We start from the raw sequence: 20,774 nt of genomic DNA, 5'->3' as shown, positions 1-20,774 counted from the left end.
TTTCCCTTTGCTTTGTGGAGAAAAAAGCTAGTTTTTGTAACTTTCCAGTGCTTAATGTTGGTCAGTCTAAATATATAAGAAACAATATCCTCATATATGTATACTATCATCCTAAACCAGCTCCCATCACTTCTAATAAAGGTGTTGCTTGGAGCAAGTATGCCTTGATGGGAATGTGCATCCCAATCAACTGGCAAATCCGTCAAGTCCTATCTGCAGGAGTTCAGGTGAGCATATAGGGATAAATGGGTTAGTCTATTTCTGGTCTATAACATTCTCTCAGTTTTCATGGCTACGTTAAGGGTGTATGAGAATTTCATTTCTGCTCACAAAACTGATGAACATGCCTATTTGAAGCTCCATGCACATGTCTGCCAAAAAATTTGCAAATTGTCAAACATGTGCTCGTTTGTCTCATTCCTAATTCCCAGTTCATTTTGCGCAAATTTCCTAAACTTCCTTCATAGGCTGACTCTGCCCCACTTTAACCTCTGGAAGGAAGTTCTGCAAATTAGGAGATCTGTGCAAATATAGGGAAGCTTGCTCAAATCTCTGTTTGATCACAACTTGAGTTTCCTATTTACTCAGCCTAAGCAGTGATTGCAAACACAAATGGGCATCAGGCACTAAATAAGATGTAAGACAATGCTCAGAGAATCCTGGTGATTTCAAGCATCACTCACTGACACACCCCTAGTCTACATTCATGAACTGGCCATTGTTATCTTTGCAGTTTTCCCTGGGTGGAGTCCATCAGAAGAATGCAAGAGTAGCACAATCTCAACAGCTGTAGATGCCTTTGAAAGTCGGGGTTTGTATTGTGAAACCGAATCTATGACAGCTCAACAAACCTTTGTTATAACTCTTGTGGTGACCCCTGTTGTTGTTATTTTATCAATCATTTAATTCATGCTAAAATGCTTTTAGAGCTTTTTATTTAAATGAAAGAAGTATAGTGCTATAATGCTAACTATTTGAAAATGTTTTTTTTAAACAAGGAAAAAAGTAAAGGCCTTTCCCAGGTCATCACCATAAAAGATGATCCTTAAATCACAATGGCCTAGAATGCAGTAGCCTTCTTTTCTTTCTTTTTTTAATATTAGCATTATTGAATGATAGTGTTATGATGCTACAACACAAAAGAATGGTTAGCATGCCTACAGATTTCCATGCAGAATCTAAATAGGTTGCAAACACAGATGGAAATGGGATGGAACAAACTCAAGCTTGGAAAACTGAGAAACTAAGAGAAACAAATTTATATCCATCCATATCCAGCAGCTACTGTATGTACCTGTGGACAGAATATGGTGGGATGTCGTATACAAGAAAACAAATGCACACACAATACTCCCAATGTCAATTGCAAAGTCAATTCCAACTTCATGCCTAGTTTACAATGGAAGATCAGTAATTGGTTAGTGTCAGGAGTCAACTGTCTTTGTTTCCACAATTTGTTTAATTGCTTTCCTGTCCTTTTGAATACAGTTCATTTACTGTATATTTGAATACAGTTCATTTACTGTTAGAGCCTCGTGTGGTGCAGAGTGGAAAAGCAGCAGTTTCTGCAGCTGAAACTCTCCCCACGGCCTGAGTTCGATCCCAGCGGAAGCTGGTTTCAGGCAGACGGCTTGGGTCAACTCAGCCTTCCATCCTCCCGAGGTCGGTAAAATGAGTACCCAGTTAGCTGGGGGAAAGGTAATAACAGCTGGGGAAGGCAACGGCAAACCACCCTGCCAAGAAAATGTCAGCGAAAGCTGCCATCCCTCCAAGAGTCAGTAATGACTCAGTACTTGCACGAGAGGTTCCTTTCCTGTTTTTCTTTCATTTACTGTATCTGCCCACATTAGATACTTTTTGGATTTCTTCATTGTTAGTGAATTATTGGCCAAAAACGTTTTCTGGTATACATATAGTTGATATAATGATTTTTTGCTAGAATAAATGATAACAAAATAGAGATGATAACAAAATAAGACTTAGATGTACATAAAACACTAGCCTTATAGGTGTGATAATAATGTTGTCATGTTTCATAAGACAATAACCCAATTTTCACATTGGGATAAAGTCTGAACTTACACTTTGTTCCCAGTTGGATGCTATTGCCATCTCTTTATTATTTGCAGTACTGCTGATAGTCTTTAATTAACCAAAACATTATACAATGCAAGTAAAACTTATTTTATGTCTTCCAGCATTTTTTTTTTTTACTTTCTTGTTAGTACAGGAATATTTGTCAGTCCCACTGTGGACATAATATTTTATATCCGGGAGAAGACAATTCTTATATGCCAGGATGACAGAGAAATAATAAAGGGGAATATTCATAGATCTTTTGATTACAAATGATACATGAAATAATGATTTAAGATACAATCTGGCCAAAGTAAATACTTTTAAATCCCATTAATTTCCATGGGGGAGTTAATGATGTGTTTAAGTCCATCCTATTGAAATCTATGTGACACACCCACAAAATATTATAAAATGCAATAAAATCCCCATGTCTATACCACAGCAACTTGGCAGTAAGTCATACTGACTCAGAGGTTTCTATTTCCCAGAATACTTAATAATAACTATAGCTGCAAGCTGATTAAATAATTTTTGATCAATGAATCAAATGAGTTTTAGAATATTATTTGATTAATCTATTGATTAAATGCCCATACACTTGCATATGTGTCAAAATGAATACTTCAGAAGCAAGGGACATATTTTCTTTGTTTTCAGATGATGCAATCATATGTCATAGTGCCTTGCATAGACACAGAGGAGATGCTTCCTTTACGATAAGCACTTCTATTAAAAAATAATATGCCCAGTTAATTGCGGGAATTGTTTGAATTGATTAACTGTGAAATCCTAAATATGCATGCTCAGAAGTATCCACACTCCATTCAAAAGGACTTAATCCCTGGAAATAATGTATAGGATTAAAGCCTGCGAGTTTTAAAATTCATTGATCAATCCACAGATGGAGCAATCCTATGGCCCATAGGCAGTGTCTGGAGCACTGTAGAATGATCAGATCTTCTCTGTGCCCGCAGACAGAGTAAAGCGAGCAAAGGAAGAACTCCTCACCCTGGGCTGCCATGGAAGGCTCCATAGTGGACCCTCTTTTCAAGGTTGCAACACTGACCTTGTAAAAGAATGGGGGTGGCGGATGGAAAGAGTGTGTGCTGGTTGCCAGGGAGGGGAGAGGATGGGCCTGAATCTAATTGATACAAGAGACTCTCCATCACCCATCCCACCCAGCAAGAGGTAAGGTGTAAAGGAGGCATTTTCACCTTCATCATTCTACTCACCTCACCTGGCTCTTGCCGACAGGAATTTGGACGAGCACTGGTCTCTGAACTCAGAGCCCTCACTCTAAAGAGTGGCAGTCATATGGGATTGCATTTTTAGGGCACAGCCCAATGCATGTTTAGACAAGAAAAAGTCATAACTTCCCAACATTCTCCAGCCAGCATGGCTGGTGGAGGAATACTAGGAGTTGCAGGACTTCTTTCTGCCTAAACATGCATAGTCTATTAAACATCACAGCCTTAATAACATAATGTACTGAAGTGTGACTTTTCATGTAGACTTTTAAAATGTGGTAATGGGATAGAACAGACTTATGAGTGAACACATGGAAAAGGGAGAGGGACTGGAAAAAAGACTAATCCATCATGCTGAATATCTGTGTATCTAACTACCTGAATGTCTATCTATTGTGCTTCACTTTCCAAGAGGGATCAATGGTATTGAAAATAATTATGGATGGCCCATATTCATTATTTCTAAGACAGATAATGTAAGAAAATATATAATTGATATTGGGTGTTCAACTCAAATTATAGTACTACGTCTTAGTAGATTACTCTCAGTGTCCTGGAAATATATGTACAGAATATTTTCACGTACAATATCCTAAAATGGAAACACAAAAGAAAAACCAAAAAAAAAAAAAAAAAAAAAAGGTCAAATCAGAATTACTCTGTAGGTTCTCTTCAAATTGTTCCACTCTGCTGTAAGAACACTTTGCAGAGATATAAAATGCAGAGACAGTTCATTTTCCTTGAAGCTAGAAGCAATCTCTCTGTAGTGCAGCAGAGATAAGTGGGAAATAATACAGTCTACAAACATCAGCTTGTGACCCCCATCATAAAACCTGAATTGTGGAGACAACATGTCACATTACTTTCAGGGGTGGGGGGTAAATGGCATAGAGTTATTCAGTACCTCTCAGGATCAAGATGCAAAATCTGTCTTAAAATTTCACATGCACCAGATATGTCTGAGGCTGCAATCCGAGGCTCGTTGACCGGAGAAATACACACAACTGAACACAGCAGGACTTACTTCTGAGTAACCAAACATTGGATTGTGCTGTGAATGAATTCTAAAGTGGAGTTTTTGTCATGGTCATGCTAGGGATGGACGAGAACTTCCAAATTTGCACTTTCCAAATGTATATACGAACTAACGAATTATTATAATATTTACACTTTTCCAAATTTTGTGATGCAATTCACTTTTTTTTTTTAAAAAAAAAAATGCAAATATTAGGAGAAGTGGTTTAAGGCGTCTTCTGAACAGAGCCTGTGTGTGTGTGTGTGTGTGTGTGTGTGTGTGTGTGAGAGAGAGAGAGAGAGAGAGAGAGAGAGAGAGAGAGAGAGAGAGAGAGAGAGACTGCCCCATGTGCTGAGCTATCAGTACCATAGCATAAATTATCTTCTGGTAGTGGGATACTCTCAGGCTCTGGAATGGCTTAACACACACCCTTGGGCTGGCCATTGTGGCTTCCTATTTGGGCTGGGCCCTTGCCTGAACAACATGGCCTTCTTGACTCTGACAACAGGCTATGTGGCTCAGGCTTGCTATGCTCTCAAATAACAGGAATGGAGAGAGATCTGCCTGAGACCAGTCAAGCTAGGCAACATGAGGCTTGATGGCCTTATATTTCCACTTGGAATGATGCTATTAATGATGCATATCAGAAGAAACTATTCATAATGACTGAATCATCTCTTGTGTTTTTACAGTTTTGACTGAAATGCAGATTTTTTTAAAAAAAAAAAATCCCTGAATGACGCACTAGGAAGGAAGCATGTTTGCAATGCATCTGTCTTTTCAAACTGTGGTACTTTATTTCCACATTAACTTCAGTGCTCAAGTCTTTCACTTCGCTATAGTGTTTTTTGTAATTTCTGTAAAGTGCCATAGCTCAGCGATAGAGTAAAAAACACATACAGCTAGAGGCCATGCACTGAGGTATCTACAAGCTCCCTCTCCTTCTGCATGCCAAGATTGCTCAGGCTGTCTTGAACTCTTCACTTCCCTTGACCCTTGTTTGACTTCCCTGTCCCCAAATTATACCATGTGCTCCTTGCACAAGCCTAGCGCAGGTTCCCCTTTCTACAAATTGAATTGGACACCAGGTTCCTGTCCATTCGACTGTTTTTCACAACTTGCCTCCCGTTTCCCATGATTTTTAAAGTTCTAAAAGCTGGGTAGATATTGCTTCCTACATGAGACAAAGCAAACAGGAACAGCAGTTGTTTAACCCTGTACAAATATGAGTCAATATTCTAGTCCAGTCCCACCTATTTTAACTGGCAGCAGTTCTCCACTCACCAAGCAGTGGAAATCGTACCATGCTGGAAATCGTACATGGGGCCTTCCGCATCCAAGAAGGTGGTCACACAAGGTAAGCTGCATCCAAAGGGTTGTGCCTGAGTATGGACCATGCCCTTACAAGTTCACCTTGCACAATGAAAAGCAGCCACTGGCTCTCAAGCCCATAAGCAACAGTCAAGACCTGGCCTCTCCAGAAGCACTCATGGATCCTAACACAGGTTTTGAATATGAAAACCAAGAACCAGGCCTACTTCCTTAGCAGATGACTCTGGGATTGTCCCCCTCCCCCCAACCAGAATGAATGAAGACACAAGACAGTTCTTTGACTTAAGGTTCTCCATTTTATTTATAAATTATGGCTCTGGTTTTGGTGAGGTGTGATTCCATTCTGGGCTTCAATCAGAACCAGTGAGGACTCTAAAGGAGCTAACCTTATTTTGGGCTAGGATTCAGCACCTTGGATAGTTCATTTAGCTTTCTGGCTGGCTCTGACTAAAATCCAGCATGGAATCATAGCCCCATAGAAATTGGAGCTACCGGCTTCCACTGGATACATCTGAGCACCCTCTAGCTCCAAGAGATTTTTGCTAATGTCCCTTGGACTGGGCAATCCTACTCTGGCTCTAAGCTCCAGATCAGCTAGGGTCTGATCCAAACTATTTATAGCCTGGCTACTGTGAAGGCAGGCTGGGCTGGGGAGGGGGAGGGGAATCCCATCCTTCCTTGTCAGCATTCAAGGACTAGAGGCCTACAGGGCATTCTTTCATTCTCTCAAGCCATATGGCAATAAGAAGTAGGGCAGTTCAGTGACCCTTCACCATCTAGGTGCTTCAGGGTGTCTTCCCTTCTCCTCATACACATATACAGTTGTTATTTTGATCATGAAGAGAAGTTGGCGGATACATGGCCTCCCCTCTTCCTCCTCCTAGACCACCAGGATACTTCCATTCTGCCTTCCTCGTCCTCTTCTGGGAGAGGAGCCACTGTGAAGCTATCCACAGTAACTGGGAGAGGTGGGACAGGGAGGCAGTTGCCACTTGGATTCCCCCCTCAAAGGCTGTGCCTCTAAATGTGGTCTTAGGTGGTGCTGGGGGTAGGATCCCTATCATTCTATGGTTCTTCAGACACCATATAAGCTATACGATTGCTCTCTCAATCACATGCATAACTGCCTTAACAGAGGGGTTACTGGCCTAAATCTTAGGGCCTTGCTAGACCAGGCGTTAGCGCGGTGTGAGGCCCGGTTTCTCTCCTGTGCATCCAGATGACGCACAGGGGAATCCGGGGTCAGGCTGCACTAAAACCTGCCTTAAGTCGGCATAAGTGAATTTGCTTATGGCCTGGCTTTTCCGCAGCCGCGGCCTCAGGCCGGGGCTGTGGAATGTCTAGCAGGGTCCGTGGCTTTTTGCGGCCGCTCGCTTACTCACGAGTAGCTAGGAAAAGCCACGGACTGGGCACAGCGCTGAGCGCTGTGCTCATCAGGCTGGGGGGAACCAGGGGGGGGAGATAGGGGCCGTGGGGGAAGGCTGGATGCAGCAGGAGAGAGGGGGGAAGAAGGCATGGGGCATGGAGGGAGGGAAGAAGGCACGGGGCATGGGGGGAGGATGGGCGAGCAAGGGGGGAGGGGGTCATCGGGCATTGGGGGGAATCAGGGGCGGGGGGGCTTTATTGTTTTTTAAAAAAGCACTTACCTTCTCCGGCGGCTCTCCGGAGCACATGGTCCCTTTTTTTAAAAAATGGCCGGCGCTACAGGGCTTCCTGTTGTCCCGTCGCATCGTGCGTCTAGAAGCTGGCGATGGCGCACGCTACCTCTAGCACGCCTTCGCCCCTCCTCCCTGCCGGCTTATCCGGCAGGTCTAGCAAGGCCCACAGACACAGTAGGCCTGTTTAGACTACAAGTTAAGCCATGGTTAGGCCACTAGCCTTTATGCAGCAATTCATTGGTGAACATGTTTAAACCATGGTTATTTCGCCACTATGTTTAGGACTGTTCACATGACATGCTAAGTCATAATGTTTATCTCAAAATGCTTGACCACCATGGCTTAGCATGTCATCTGAACAGGGTCAGTGTGTCATGCATTAGTGCATTGAAATCAATTGACATAACTATGTCTAAACCAGTCTTGGTTTAAGCCACTGATGACAAAGCAGCATATACTGCATGGCTATTCCTCAATAAATTGAGAATTTAGAAGAAGATATTAACTTTTCCAATGCAATAAATGTCATTGAGCAAGGTAGTCCTCATGCTATGAGCTGTCAGATCCCATAAGCAAGAATAGGCTGTAGCTATTTCCCATTGTCTTCCATTTGAATAGAGATTTAAATGGCATGCAAAGTGGTTCCAGTTTTATTTGCTAATGTACTTCTCTCCCCTCACCCCCCCCCCCCCGGCACAAAGTTCAGCATTTGTATGGTTTTGCTGAGTGGACTTAAAATGAGTGACAAACTTATTTTGAATTATGAAGCCCTAATGGTATAAAAAAAGAGAGCAAGATTGGAAATGATCTGAAGCTATCGGAATGTGATAGCTTTTTCTTCCCTTCCTCCACCCTCTTTGCTTATAAAATTAAAACTTGTTTAGTAGGCACAGCAAGTGCAGAAGGCAGTACCAAATTTTGTGGATTCTCGGGTGCTTTTTGTTCCATCGTCTGCTCATCGGTGCAATCAGAGTGCGTCGAACGTTCTCCAGTTTTGATTATTGGATCAAAAATACTGATTTGGGAAGTGTAGAGATCTCCCCCCCCCCAAAAAAAAATAAGTTTGTACACATATTCACTTATAAAAAGGTCATTTTGCCTGGCTGCTAAATCTTCAGAGTCATTTCCCACCCCCGGGGACGGTATATTTCTCCTTTCGGCATTACTCACATGGATGATTCCAACTGATCAGGGATCATGGACTGAATAGGATACATAACTTAGAGCTGTGCACAAGTGGGCTCTCAGAATTCCCCACCCTATTTGTGGGCAGCAAAATTGGGGGGACAATTTCTCCCCATTTCTGTAGGGAGAGGAGAAATTCTCCAACAATTTCTCACATTTAAGTGTCACCATTGGCAAGGATCGTAGAACAGCTTCTTTCTTTTCCCCTATGGGTTTTGGGTTTTTCTGCACTGCCACTGCAAGTGGCAACAACATCAATTGTGTTGGCAGCCTGGGCCCCTCTACAGTACTCCATATACGTAGCATCATTCCAGGGCATGGCAAGGGTGGGGAAGGCGATGGAGCCACCACAAAAAATAATCGTGGAGAAAATTTGGAGAAAATTCTGCAAAGTGTCCTTTTATTTCTAGGGAGTAAGGGTGGGGGGGGGGGGGAAATCTCATTTCTTTCTGAGAAACATATTCTGAGAAAGTTGTTGTTGTTGTTTACGTTTCTATACCGCCCCATTGCCAAGCTCTCTGGATAGCTTACAGAGTGTAGCACCTTTTCTAGGGTCTTCCAAATATTACATTTCTGAAGGGTGATTGTGGATACATCTTGTCTTTAATGAAGCTTCTGGCAACAATGCTCCTTCCCTGAAAGCCCTGTTAGGTAGGTGGGGGCCGTGTTGCATCCAGCTGAGGGAAGTGTGGAGCTAACGCAGTGCCAAAATCTGTCCTCCAATTTCTTGAAAGTTTTCTTCCCTATTAAAAAGGCTTCCTTTTTCTGCCTTGTTCTCAGGGCATTTTATATTTCATTTCGAATGTATGTTGGTGGTGTTTTTGACTGTGAGGTGGCTGAGGGTACTGTCTGCATTTTTCTTTTTGTTGCACATCTCACCATTGCTCTACAGTTTCCCAGGCTGCCTGCACTTCTTGATCTGAAAAGGCCCAATGGGAGGAATAAAGCCATGATGTCTTCCCATGGGTGAGAGGTGCAGGAAGCCAAGGAGGCTACAGGTTGTTGGAGAGATGATTGTACAGTGAAAGACAGGACACCCACACCCACTCCTCAGCCATCTCATGAGAAAGGGAAGCACAAAAGCTCTTAACCAACCCATGAGAATTTCTCCCAAATTTCTTCTCTTTTGAATTTCTTTTTGAAAGCAATTTCTTTTCCATCAAATTGAATGAGACTAGTCAAAATTCTCATGAAATATATTTTTGGCACTGCACTAACCTAATTACAGTGCTATGTGGTGACATCACTAAGCACAATTAAGAAAGAAGACATCTCTTCTGAGAGGTGTAGCTAGGTAATTTTAGACCCCGGACTTAATGGTCTTACTGAAGGCCCTTTGGCAGCCATGTGTATTTCTTTAGTTGTGATATACACAACTAACATTTCTCTTTTCCCTCCATCCACTGCCATGTGCTTTACAATTGCTTCTGCATCCCTGATACATTACAGCAAAAACCAAACCCAAATGTTTACCACCCCATTAAAAAGAGATAATCCAAGTTTCTTACTTTAAGATTATCATCATGACCTCAGGCATACAAAGGACACCATGGCAACCAGTGCCAGCCCCAGTGGGCCCTGGAATGCCCATGCTGGCCCTGGTGCTGACACCAGGTCTGTTTGCCATTGCCCCATCACCTGCTGCTCTCTGTGTGGTCATTATTATTATTATTATTATTATTATTATTATTATTATTATTATTATGTGTACTACTGGGTCCTGGACACCTGCCCCAAGGTCCAGTCCTAGCTGTACCATGGCATTCTGGATTTGTCTCAGGATTTAGAATTACATAAAGAAGATGGCATCACAATTATGGATGGCAAATGCCACTTTGTATCACCTTTGCTATTGTGTCCATTCATGATTAGTACATTCGGCCCTTTTCCCACATCAATGTGCAATTAAAGAAAAATAGCAATCTGCCTGGAATTCTAACTTATTTTGTACAAGGGCTGTTTTGAAGACATTTTATCTTCTTTTTTCTTTTCTTTTTTAAATAGGTGATAGCAGCTAGAAAGCTTGGCTGCTCTTACAACTTCTGCTATGTTTGCTCCTGTATATATTCAAAATGGGGCCATAAATCCCCCTGGGAGTGATTACATGTAATGACATGATATCCCTCCTAGGGACAGTGTATGGGGAAAAAAAGATGGTTGCCCCCATGGGCCTCATTCTGAGCTGATGCTGCAGGATCTGCACCAGTAGCTGGCTTTCTAGTTACTTTCTAGTTTCTAGTTCTTTCTTTAAAGGCAACAATCAGAAATCATTGAAATGTGTGTTCCAAGGTTGAACTACATTCCAAGCCACATACAGTGAAATGGAACGAGGACCAAACAAGCTTTGTGCTGGAAAACCAAGAAATGTGACAAGATCATGGAGTGCTTATCCCAAGCTTAATCTGCACTGAAAGGGGGAAAATGTGGAGCCTAGATTACTTCAAAACAATTGAAAAAGCAAATGTGGAGCCTAGATTGCTTCAAAACAATTGAAAATGTTTGAGTCACAACGCTGGAAAATGTTCTATCTTAGAACTCATTACATGAGGTTCGGCTATTGGGCAGTATAAAAATGTAATAAATAAATAAATAAAATCTGAAGTTTTCAAAATATGGAAGGCCTCTCTGGCTGTGTATATGAGAGACTTGGCAGAGATGGCGAAACTTACGTCAATAATTAAACGAAAGTCGACATCTAGGTTTACAACCAAATGGAAACTTCTTATAGACTTTTTGCGGGATCTAGAAAAAATGATTTTTTTATCTGTGGATTCAATGAATAAGTAGAAAACTAAGTTATCAAAAAGAGGGGAATTTCTCATTTTTTGTTTTTATTTTGTGATTAAAGAGTAAGAGAACATATTGTTACTTATTTTTGCTGTGGAGAAAATTGGAAGCCCATTTTAAATGTATACGTGTTGTTTTTGTAATGTTTGTTTGCTTTTTTGTTTTTTATGTTTGGAAATAACAATTAAAAAGCTTATTAAAAGAAAGAAAGAAAAAGCAGTGATCCACACGAGGTAGACACAGAGAGGAGTGAACTGATCTGATGCTTTATGGTGAGGGATATGACACGGACATTCCTTCTGCAAGCTTTGCATGTGACTAGTGGTGTTCTTTGAGGGAAAGGACTTAACCTGAGCTCCTGAAGTAAATGTGAGCTCATAACTGAGGTTTAGTTGTGTAGGTATTTCTGTGCACCGAATTGATACCCAGTAAACGGCTCTCCTATTACTGAACTCCAACTGTGCTTAGAGCCTCTCAGAACAGTATAATGCAGTGTTCATAGATGAATGGCAGTCAGAGAGGAAAAATCCTTTCTATTTTACAACCCACCGTGGTACACTCTTAGTGCCTGAGGTTTATTGGTTATTCAATAAGAATTCCAAGGAGTGTGCATCGTAATACAAGACAATGAGTTTGGCGATAGTAAACTTAAATTACACTATTCCTAAAAGACTAGGAAATGTTTGAAAGGGATTGATCGTCATCATTAGTCAACTCATATTCTGGTAATAAAATAATAGGGATATTGTTCATAATTACTATGGGATCATCAGAATCACCCAACTTTCTCTTCAATGTGAGTTTATTATTCACAGCAGTGATGTATCTCTGTGGATTCAATTGAAGAAAAAATAATTTGGCTTCCTTTTCTAAATTTGGCAAAATTGTGAAGAATTTTGACTACACCTTTTTTTCCCCTAAAGAGAATGGCCAAGACTCAAGGAACCAGGCCACTAGCTTTGCATATCCAAGGGGGCTTTGAACTTGTTTGTCTCAAACATTAGTCCCCTGCCCAACCCATCCATAGTATAGCAAACCATGTCATGAGAGATAAAACTCATAAGTAGTTAGTAATTTGGGATAATATTTAAAAACAGACAACAACAACAAAACCCACCTCACTAAGGCCAGATCTACACCAAGCAGGACAAAACACTTTGAAAGCAGTTTGAAAACTGTATATAAAGTAGGAATGTGCTCCGCTTCTAATCGGACCGGCGAATTAGAAGCGGAGCGGGGTGCTTCGCCTTCCCTTAAGGCGGAGGCGAAGAGGATTGGGGGGCCGGCGGAGCGTGGCGAAGACGATCGAGGTGAAGGCAGATCCTTCGCCTTGATCCAGAGCTCCGCCGGAAAGGTAAGTGGGGTTTACCGGGCCCTGCCGCTGTCGCCCATGCGGCAACGGCAGCAGGGCCCGGTACCCTCCCCCACCCTCCTCTCCCTTACCTGCCTCCGTCCGCAGTCCCTCAGCTTCTTCAGTTGAGCCCATGGTTCAACCAGGAAGTCTGGGCTGCACTTGCGGCCCAGACTTCCTGGTTGAACCGCGGGCTCAATTGAAGAAGCCGACGGACCGCGGACCGAGGCAGGTAAGGCCCCCCTCCCCCTTGGTCCCTTACTGGGCTCTGCCGCCATTGCCGCACGGGCGGCGACGGCGGCAGGGCCCGGTAACCCCCCTGCCCTCTTCTCCCGGCCTTACCTGGCACCACTCCCCTCCACTGCGGAGCTCCGATTCGGAGCTGGAGCTCCGTGGCGAAGAGGAGTGGAGTATGGGCGGAGCAGAGCAGGCCGATCCGAAATTTTCAGATCGGCCCACGAGGCGGAGCGGGGGGTCCGTGCACACCCCTAATATAAAGTGTATCCTGGGCCCCAACAGTTGTCAATACCGTTATAAACCATTATAAAGCAGTAGTGTAGATCTTGCCTAAGGCTGCAGTCCTATACACACTTACCTAGGAATGTTCAACCCAATTGAACATAGTGGTGTTTTCTTCTGAATAGAAATGCATTAAGCCTCTTGAGTAGTAAGTATGCCTTCATGTGTTCACCCCATGATGTGTCTTAAGTAGCTCTTTGTGTTCCTGCCTATATCCTTTACTGGATACTTTAATTCATATCTCTCTCTCTCTCTCTTTCTCTGTCTCTAAGGAATCTTTGCTAATCTAAGCTCAAATGTGATTTTTTTTTAAAAAAATATTATTATTAACAGCTTAACTAAATTACAGGCTGTGTTCAGAAAACATGATAGTCAATGGTGGGTAATAATCAACTCAACAGTTGTTTATCTACAGGGTTCTCCCCACACAACATGATAATAATCAACCATAGTGTGGATTAGGATCAGCATTGTGTTGACTATTAGCCCACGCTGAGTTGACTTGCTTATTCCCTGCCCTCTCCCCCCTCAGTCCTCCCACTAGTATCCCATCAGCCACTGCTGCCAAAAATCCATCCTGCCTGCTAGTCTAGAGCAGCAGCCACTGCTTTTACCATTCTTACCTTGTGACTCTATGGCTGATGAAATAACCAACAGTGGACAAGGAAATAACTAACAGTCCCCTCCACACAATACACAATAACCAGTGGTGGTCACAAATAGCCAACTCTGCACATTGTTGATTATTTTAGTTGCATCACACAACCCATGGTGGGTTAAACACCAAACGTTGACTATTTAAACCACTGTTGGTTAACGTGTTTTCTGATCCCAGTCTCTGCCTCATTGTATGACTAATAGAGACCACAGGGTATGTTGGGTCATAGGCTATGCTGTAGATATTCCTACAACCTTGGTAGGGGAAATCTGATATCAGGTTGTTTCCCCACCCTTGCTCCCTTGGAAAGCACCGCAACAGCTGCTCTTCTTATATTGCAGCCTCCCATCTATTGGGAGCACAGTCCTCTAAATAACTTAAATCCTCCCCTTGTTTTGTTTTGCAACATCTTAAATACTAATAGAAATTAAAAAACAGTGTCATTGCCCATGGGCACAGGTGAGAAAGCAGAAGTTGTGGCCCTCCAGATGTTGTTAGACTGCTACTCCTACCAGCCATAGTCAGAATATCCAATGGTAAGAGATAATGGGTGTTGCAGTCCAACAAAACCTGAAGGGCCATAAGTTGCCCACTCCTGCCCTAGGAAGTGAAACAAAACCTATTGCTTCTCTTTGCCATCTTGTGTTAGCCTTGAACACTGATACGCCCAGGGAAGCGGGGAAATTGTCATGGGAATCCCATGTCTAATATATCTAGACCAGTTCTTGCATAGGATGAGCTAACACTCCATACCTACAAGCAAGAAATTAAAGCCATTCTTTTTTTCTAAACTATTGTTTTTAAAAGCAATAATAGTAATAACCAATCATGGATTCTCTTACGCAATTTTTTTTAAAAAAAACATTGTAGCAACGTTCTAATAACTATAACTGGATATGGTGAATCTTTTTCAAATCTGAGCTCAAAATTAATGATGTTAACTTAAGACATAGTTAACATACATCTCCAAGGTTTTAGCTTAGAAAATCTTTGAGTCACAATGCTGGAAAATGTTCTTTCTTAGAACTCATTACATCTGAGGTTTTCAAAATGTGGAAGGCCTCTCCGGCTGTGTATATGAGAGACTTACAGGAGGGGAGCATGACCCCTATAAGTGACTCAGGATGCAATCCTGACCCCAAATGCTTGGGAGTACATCACATTGAATTTATTGTGACTTCTTCTGAGTAGACATGCACAGGATTGCACTGCATGAAGAGATACTCAAAAAGGAGGTGCTGGACAAAGGAGCCACCCCGTTCCTGCTCTTTCAGCTACTGTGTGGACCAGCCAAGCAGACCTTGCTATTTCTTTCTCAGACCCAGCACACCTACTTGCATGGTTAAGGTGATTCATTCATACTTTCCACCTACTAGATTCTTTAGGTATGTCAGCAGTGCTAACATTCCATAGCATCAGTGCCAGCCACAGACAGCCTCATTCCCTTGTTTGACTGCTGAGTCGGCTTCAATCATGCCTTGCCTTCCTTCCCCATACGCAGGGTGAAAGATGAGTGGAATGCACTTGGCCAGTGTTTCCAGGATCTCCTGAAAGCACAAGCTGAGTGCAGTACCAGCCTCACTTGCCTGACCCACATAAGGAGGGCAAGAGATGGTTGGAATGCACTTGTCAACTTGAATCCCTTGTTACCTCTGAGAGGAGGAAGAAATAGATGCTGAGGAATCCAGATCAAAGATAGGAAGGGTATTCCTCTCCCCACCATCTCCTGGGGTGGAGGTGGGGCAGTGGGAGGGGCCCATAGAGAGAACCCAAGTTTCCATGGGTCAGAGGTTCTTTGTCCCTATTCTGAGTGTTGGTCTACTGAAGAGATGGCATGCAATGTTGGGTGAGTGGGAGATAGGACTTCAACATATTTGAGAAACACTGTATTAAAATAAAATGCTTCACTACTTATGCACCTGAATAGGAGATAAAATTTCAGAAAACTTGAACCTACAGTCCATGGCCATATATATACTGATGGAGCAATGTAAGATCTCATGGAGAAGGTTCTGAAGAGCCAATGATGGATCACTACAATTTGTGATCTCCTTACTAGGGAGAAATGGCAAACACCCATAAAAGCCTGGCAGATCCTTGAATTATGTCACCAATGCTTCATGAGCCAGGAGAAAGGGTGGATCACAGAATGATCTAATACAATCAATAGGTTGCAATTACCCCTATTGATCTGACTAGGCAAAGATCATCAAGCAAAGATGCAAGCCTAGGCTCAGTTCAGTGTCACATGTGCGACCGAAGCCTAGATGGCAAGTATCTGAAGCTGGCCACCCATCCTGTTATCTTTTCCCTAAAAGATAGCTTGGAAACTGGGGTACTAATTAGGATAGAGCTGAAATTGTAGCTATCATTAAAGAAGACAACTCACAGCACTATGCCTAGTGAAATTCTTGCCTGGTCTTGATTATTTTTCTTGGATGGAAATTGATTATTTACACTATTTCCAATCCTGATTCTGGCCCAGTTTTGTAATGGAAACTGCTTTGGTTGCCATGGGAGATCATGAACTATGCTGGATCTTCCCATGGCTTCCTTCTGGGCTGCATAGCTGGGCAGCACCATTTTGTAGTGGCTCCAGTCTTTTCTAGAGGGCACATTTCAAAAGATAGTGCAGGGGGACTGCTGCTCCACCTTTGGCATATGGAGGTCCTCAAAATTGCACCTTGTCTCCCACACTTGGGAAAGAAGTGATATCACCTTGGCCTGCAAAAACAAAACAAAACTCCATGGTAGTTTGAAGATAACCAAACCCCATGAGAATATGATATTCAGTTTGAAGATTGGGCTTAGACTTAAAGCTCCCTGCTCTTTTGAGTGATGATTCTGGCCAGTAAAGGATGCAATTTCTGCCAACTGGCTTTCAGTAGTCAGGATGGGCATAGTTCCAGGTTGCAATTAGTCATCTTCATACCTCCCAGCTTCCATTCTGCATCTGTGGGTGACACTAATTGAAATGGATGCGAGGCTTTGAAACAGTTTGCTTGAGTCATCTAACTGGCTTCCATCTTCTTGAGCAATCAGTATGCAGGCTCCTTCCTGCACTGCATCTGTTTGTGCTTGAGGAACACCGAGGTTAGCACTGCGTAGATCTGTGGTGAGCTTGTAGGTTTGAACTGTGACGTTATAGAATCACAGAATAGTAGAGTTGGAAGGGGCCTACAAGGCCATCGAGTCCAACCCCCTGCTCAATGCAGGAATCTACCTTAAAGCATACCTGATAGAAGGCTGTCCAGCTGCCTCTTGAATGCCTCTAGTGTGGGAGAGCCCACGACCTCCCTAGGTAATTGGTTCCATTGTCATACTGCTCTAATGGTCAGGAAGTTTTTCCTGATGAACAGGAAAACCATTAGAATCATGTATGCCAACAGCTGAATCAAGTGCTAAAGCTCTCTTTGGTCTGTACATTTCAGGTTCAACAAAGTGTGCAGCTGGTTTGCGTAGAGCTTCCCAATGAGGGAAACAACCCCAACTTTGTCTACGTTGAAACACAGCATGGCCTAATCTACACCATGCAGATTATTGCACTATGAAAGCGGTATGAAAGCGGTATATAACTACTGCTTTATAGCGGTATTGAAGTGCACTGACAACTCTTGGGGGCCATTGACACATACCATTTGCTGCTTTCCTACCACTATATCCTGCTTGGTGTGGCTCCTGCCTTTGATATACCACTTTCATACTGTAATATCCTGCTTGGTGTAGATTAGGCCCATGTCAACATTTAGCTTAGTCTTTCCCTGATATGCAGAAGAATCCAACTGTGTACCACTACTAGTGCTACTGACTTTCCACATGTGGAAGCCAACATTTGAGTGATGTCAAAAGTACTTGGTAGCATGATGGGTTTCCCAAGTAACTCATTGTGCTAGTAAGGGCCATTGACACCAGTTGAAGCATCAGCATGATCGCAGACCCTGCTTTATCAGAATTATTCCATCAAGGGTATTCCACCTGCTTCCCACACACACACCTTGAGACTTTAAAAGCATGGCTGGAGCTGCAGTTTGAGTCGTGGTGCTTCAGGGGGAGAAGTTATTTTGTCTTATCTGCTCTGCTCCACCCTTCTGCCTGAGAAACTTTACATGGTGCCATGGATTATTTTAGCTCTCTTCTGACTTTCTTACCAATGGTGTGTGTGTGTGTGTGTGTGTGTGTGTGTGTGTGTGTGTGTGTGTTTGCTTTTCAATATGAAGAAGACATATTCAGCCTTTAGGGTTTCTTGTTTTGTTTTGAGATCTAAATATTTGTGATATTTCTGGTGTAAAGTTGTATACAGGACAGTGTTTGAATATTGTATCTCCCTCCCTCCCTCCCTCTCTCTCTCTTTCTCTCTCTCTCTCTCTCTCTCTCTGAGGAGTTGTGTTCCCCAATATGTATACAGCATGGGGCATAAGTCCCCATGTGTTCAAGTGAACACCTTAACAGGGCTGCAGCCTGTAGTAGTAATGTCCAGAAAAAAGTGTTACTATTTGATCCTCCTGATTGTATAAACTGGCCCTCAGGCAAGATTGCCTCGAGCAAGCTTTGACACTTTGATTCAGAATTGAAATGAAGGATGGAAGAATCTGTCTATTTCTGATTGGTGTCCCTTTTGCATATTTATACTAGTGCTGTGCTGAAACGTTCTTCCACATTTTTTAACTATTCTCATTCAATTTGATAGAAAATAAATTATTTTCGGGGGGAAAAGTTCAAAGGAGGAGAAAAATGGGAAGAAATTCTCATGGGTTGTGTTACAGAGCCTTGTGCTTACCTTTCTTATGAGGTGGCCGAGAAGTGTGCATGAGTGTCCTGTTTTTCATTGTGCAATCATCTCTCTAGTAGCGTATAATCTCCTTGGCTTTGCATACTTCAGTTAAAGCCCAGAAGAGGACATCATAAGGTAACTCCTTTCAACAAAATTGTTGTTGTTGCCATGTGCAGTGACAGTGCAACCCACCCCCCCAAAAAAAAGCACCTTAGGAAAAGAGAAAGAAGTTGTGCTACAACCACACCAGTGAGGAATCCTACCTGTGAGAAATGTTAGAGAAGTTTTTCTCCCCCTGGAGAAGTTAGGTGCAATTGTCATCTCAATTGCTCAGCACACAAATAGAATGGGGAATTCTAAGAGGCTAGTTTACCATTCTAGTTTTTACCCATACTTCTGTTCCATTTCTAAATTCATCTGTGAAGTTTCTTGGAGGAGGGCCTAAGGTTAGTATTGTAGTGTATAGGAAGTTGCATACTGTGAAAGATGCCCCATCAGGTATTGCAGTCCTGAGCCACTTTAGGAGTCAAAAATGGCAGCATTTTACCACCATTTAAATTTGGTTCTAATGATTCAACAAAACAACGTATTTTAAAATGTTTCTTTAATGCTTCCTTGCCTTCCTTTTTCTTGTTCTTTTAAATTGGAAGAACAAGTTAGTGATTCTAAATTGGGGGGGGGGGGAAACTATTTTAGTTTGATTTAGAAGCAGTTCCTTTTTAAGTAGAAGCATTTTATTTCTACCTTGTTATACTTATCTGCATTTGCTGTTGGATGGTTTCTTTCTTTTTCTGCATTCCTTCCTCTCTCAATCTCTCCCCCTTTTTTTCCTCCAGCCATTTTGCACGCAGGCATAAAGTTTCCAGAGGTCGTTTGTGCTCAGCAATTAAACTGGCACTAAACCCCTGTGGCATCACTGATGGCAGCATTCTTTTGTACTGATGCCCAATAAGCCCTGGTCTATTTTGGGCAAAGCTGGCTGGATAGTTATAAAAGCCAAGACCAATCCTTCGCTCTGCTGTGGAAAGGGGCTGATAATGCCATTACAAGAGGTGTGCCCACTGTGAAAAGAGATCCCCTTTAGAGGGTTGAAAGCAAGGCAAAATTCTTCTTCTTGTTAAAAAGATTAGTGCATCCAGCTGCCCAGCCATCTGGCTTTCTAGAAAAAAAAAGGGGGGGGGGGAAACAGGACACCAGTTTTTAGAGTGGATTTCTGCAAGTTGTCTCATGATATTAGCAATATCACCTTAGTATACAATGTTACACTCCATTAGCAACCAGACATTTCGGCATTACTCAATAAACTTGTCTTGATTTATTGATAGATGCACAAACAAGTCAAGAAAGAAAAAAAATCTCCCCCCCCCTCCAATGAATGAGGCCACTTCTAAAACACACACAAAAAACACCTTGTATTTTGGAACAAATTAAGGGAGGAAATTTTGATGGTAAAGGCTACCAAACTAAAGCTACCAAACTCCGTGAAATAAAATTAAGTGAGAAAATAATTAAATCTACCAGCCTATTTTCAACCTATTCACATTTCCACAGGAGCAAAAGACATAGAAAAATTGGATCTTACCACAACAGATTAAGGATATAATCAAATAGATCCTGAAATATAATTGTCTCCTTCTCTCCTTCTCACCACCAGCAGGTTTTGAGTACGTAGCATATGGACCAGCTAAAGTTAAATACTTACTTTCAGTGGAATACAATGAAGCAGATACTTACCTGAGGCCTGCTTCAGGTGTTTATCTATAGAGAGAAGTTTTCAGGACTGTCACATTCCAGTGGCGGGCAGGCCTGCAGGCCAAAGGGATGGGGCCAGAAGATACCAAAAATATGAACTTAGTTTACCAAAACTCTTACTGCCAGTAACTAAGCCTTAGAAAACTCAACATAGCGTTAGCAAGAGGGAACACATCAGACACATTTTTGGAAAACTGGTTGGACTTTTTCTCATTTATTAATATGAATCCTGGTGAACCTAGACCTCCACTGACTCAGGAATCCTTTTGTTCAGAGGTTCTAACTTAACCTGCATCTTTTTCTGTACAAGAAAGTATAGATTTGGTTAAGATTTCTATATTTACTAAGTGCTTATTGAAGATATGAACACCCATGCTTTTTTATAGTGGCGCTGTGGGAACATTCGTATCGTTGTTGAGT

This window comes from Elgaria multicarinata, chromosome 5, assembly GCF_023053635.1.
Source record: "Elgaria multicarinata webbii isolate HBS135686 ecotype San Diego chromosome 5, rElgMul1.1.pri, whole genome shotgun sequence".
Classification (NCBI taxonomy): domain Eukaryota; kingdom Metazoa; phylum Chordata; class Lepidosauria; order Squamata; family Anguidae; genus Elgaria; species Elgaria multicarinata.
The sequence above is the reverse complement of the archived record's forward strand: the minus strand, read 5'-3'. Positions refer to the sequence as shown.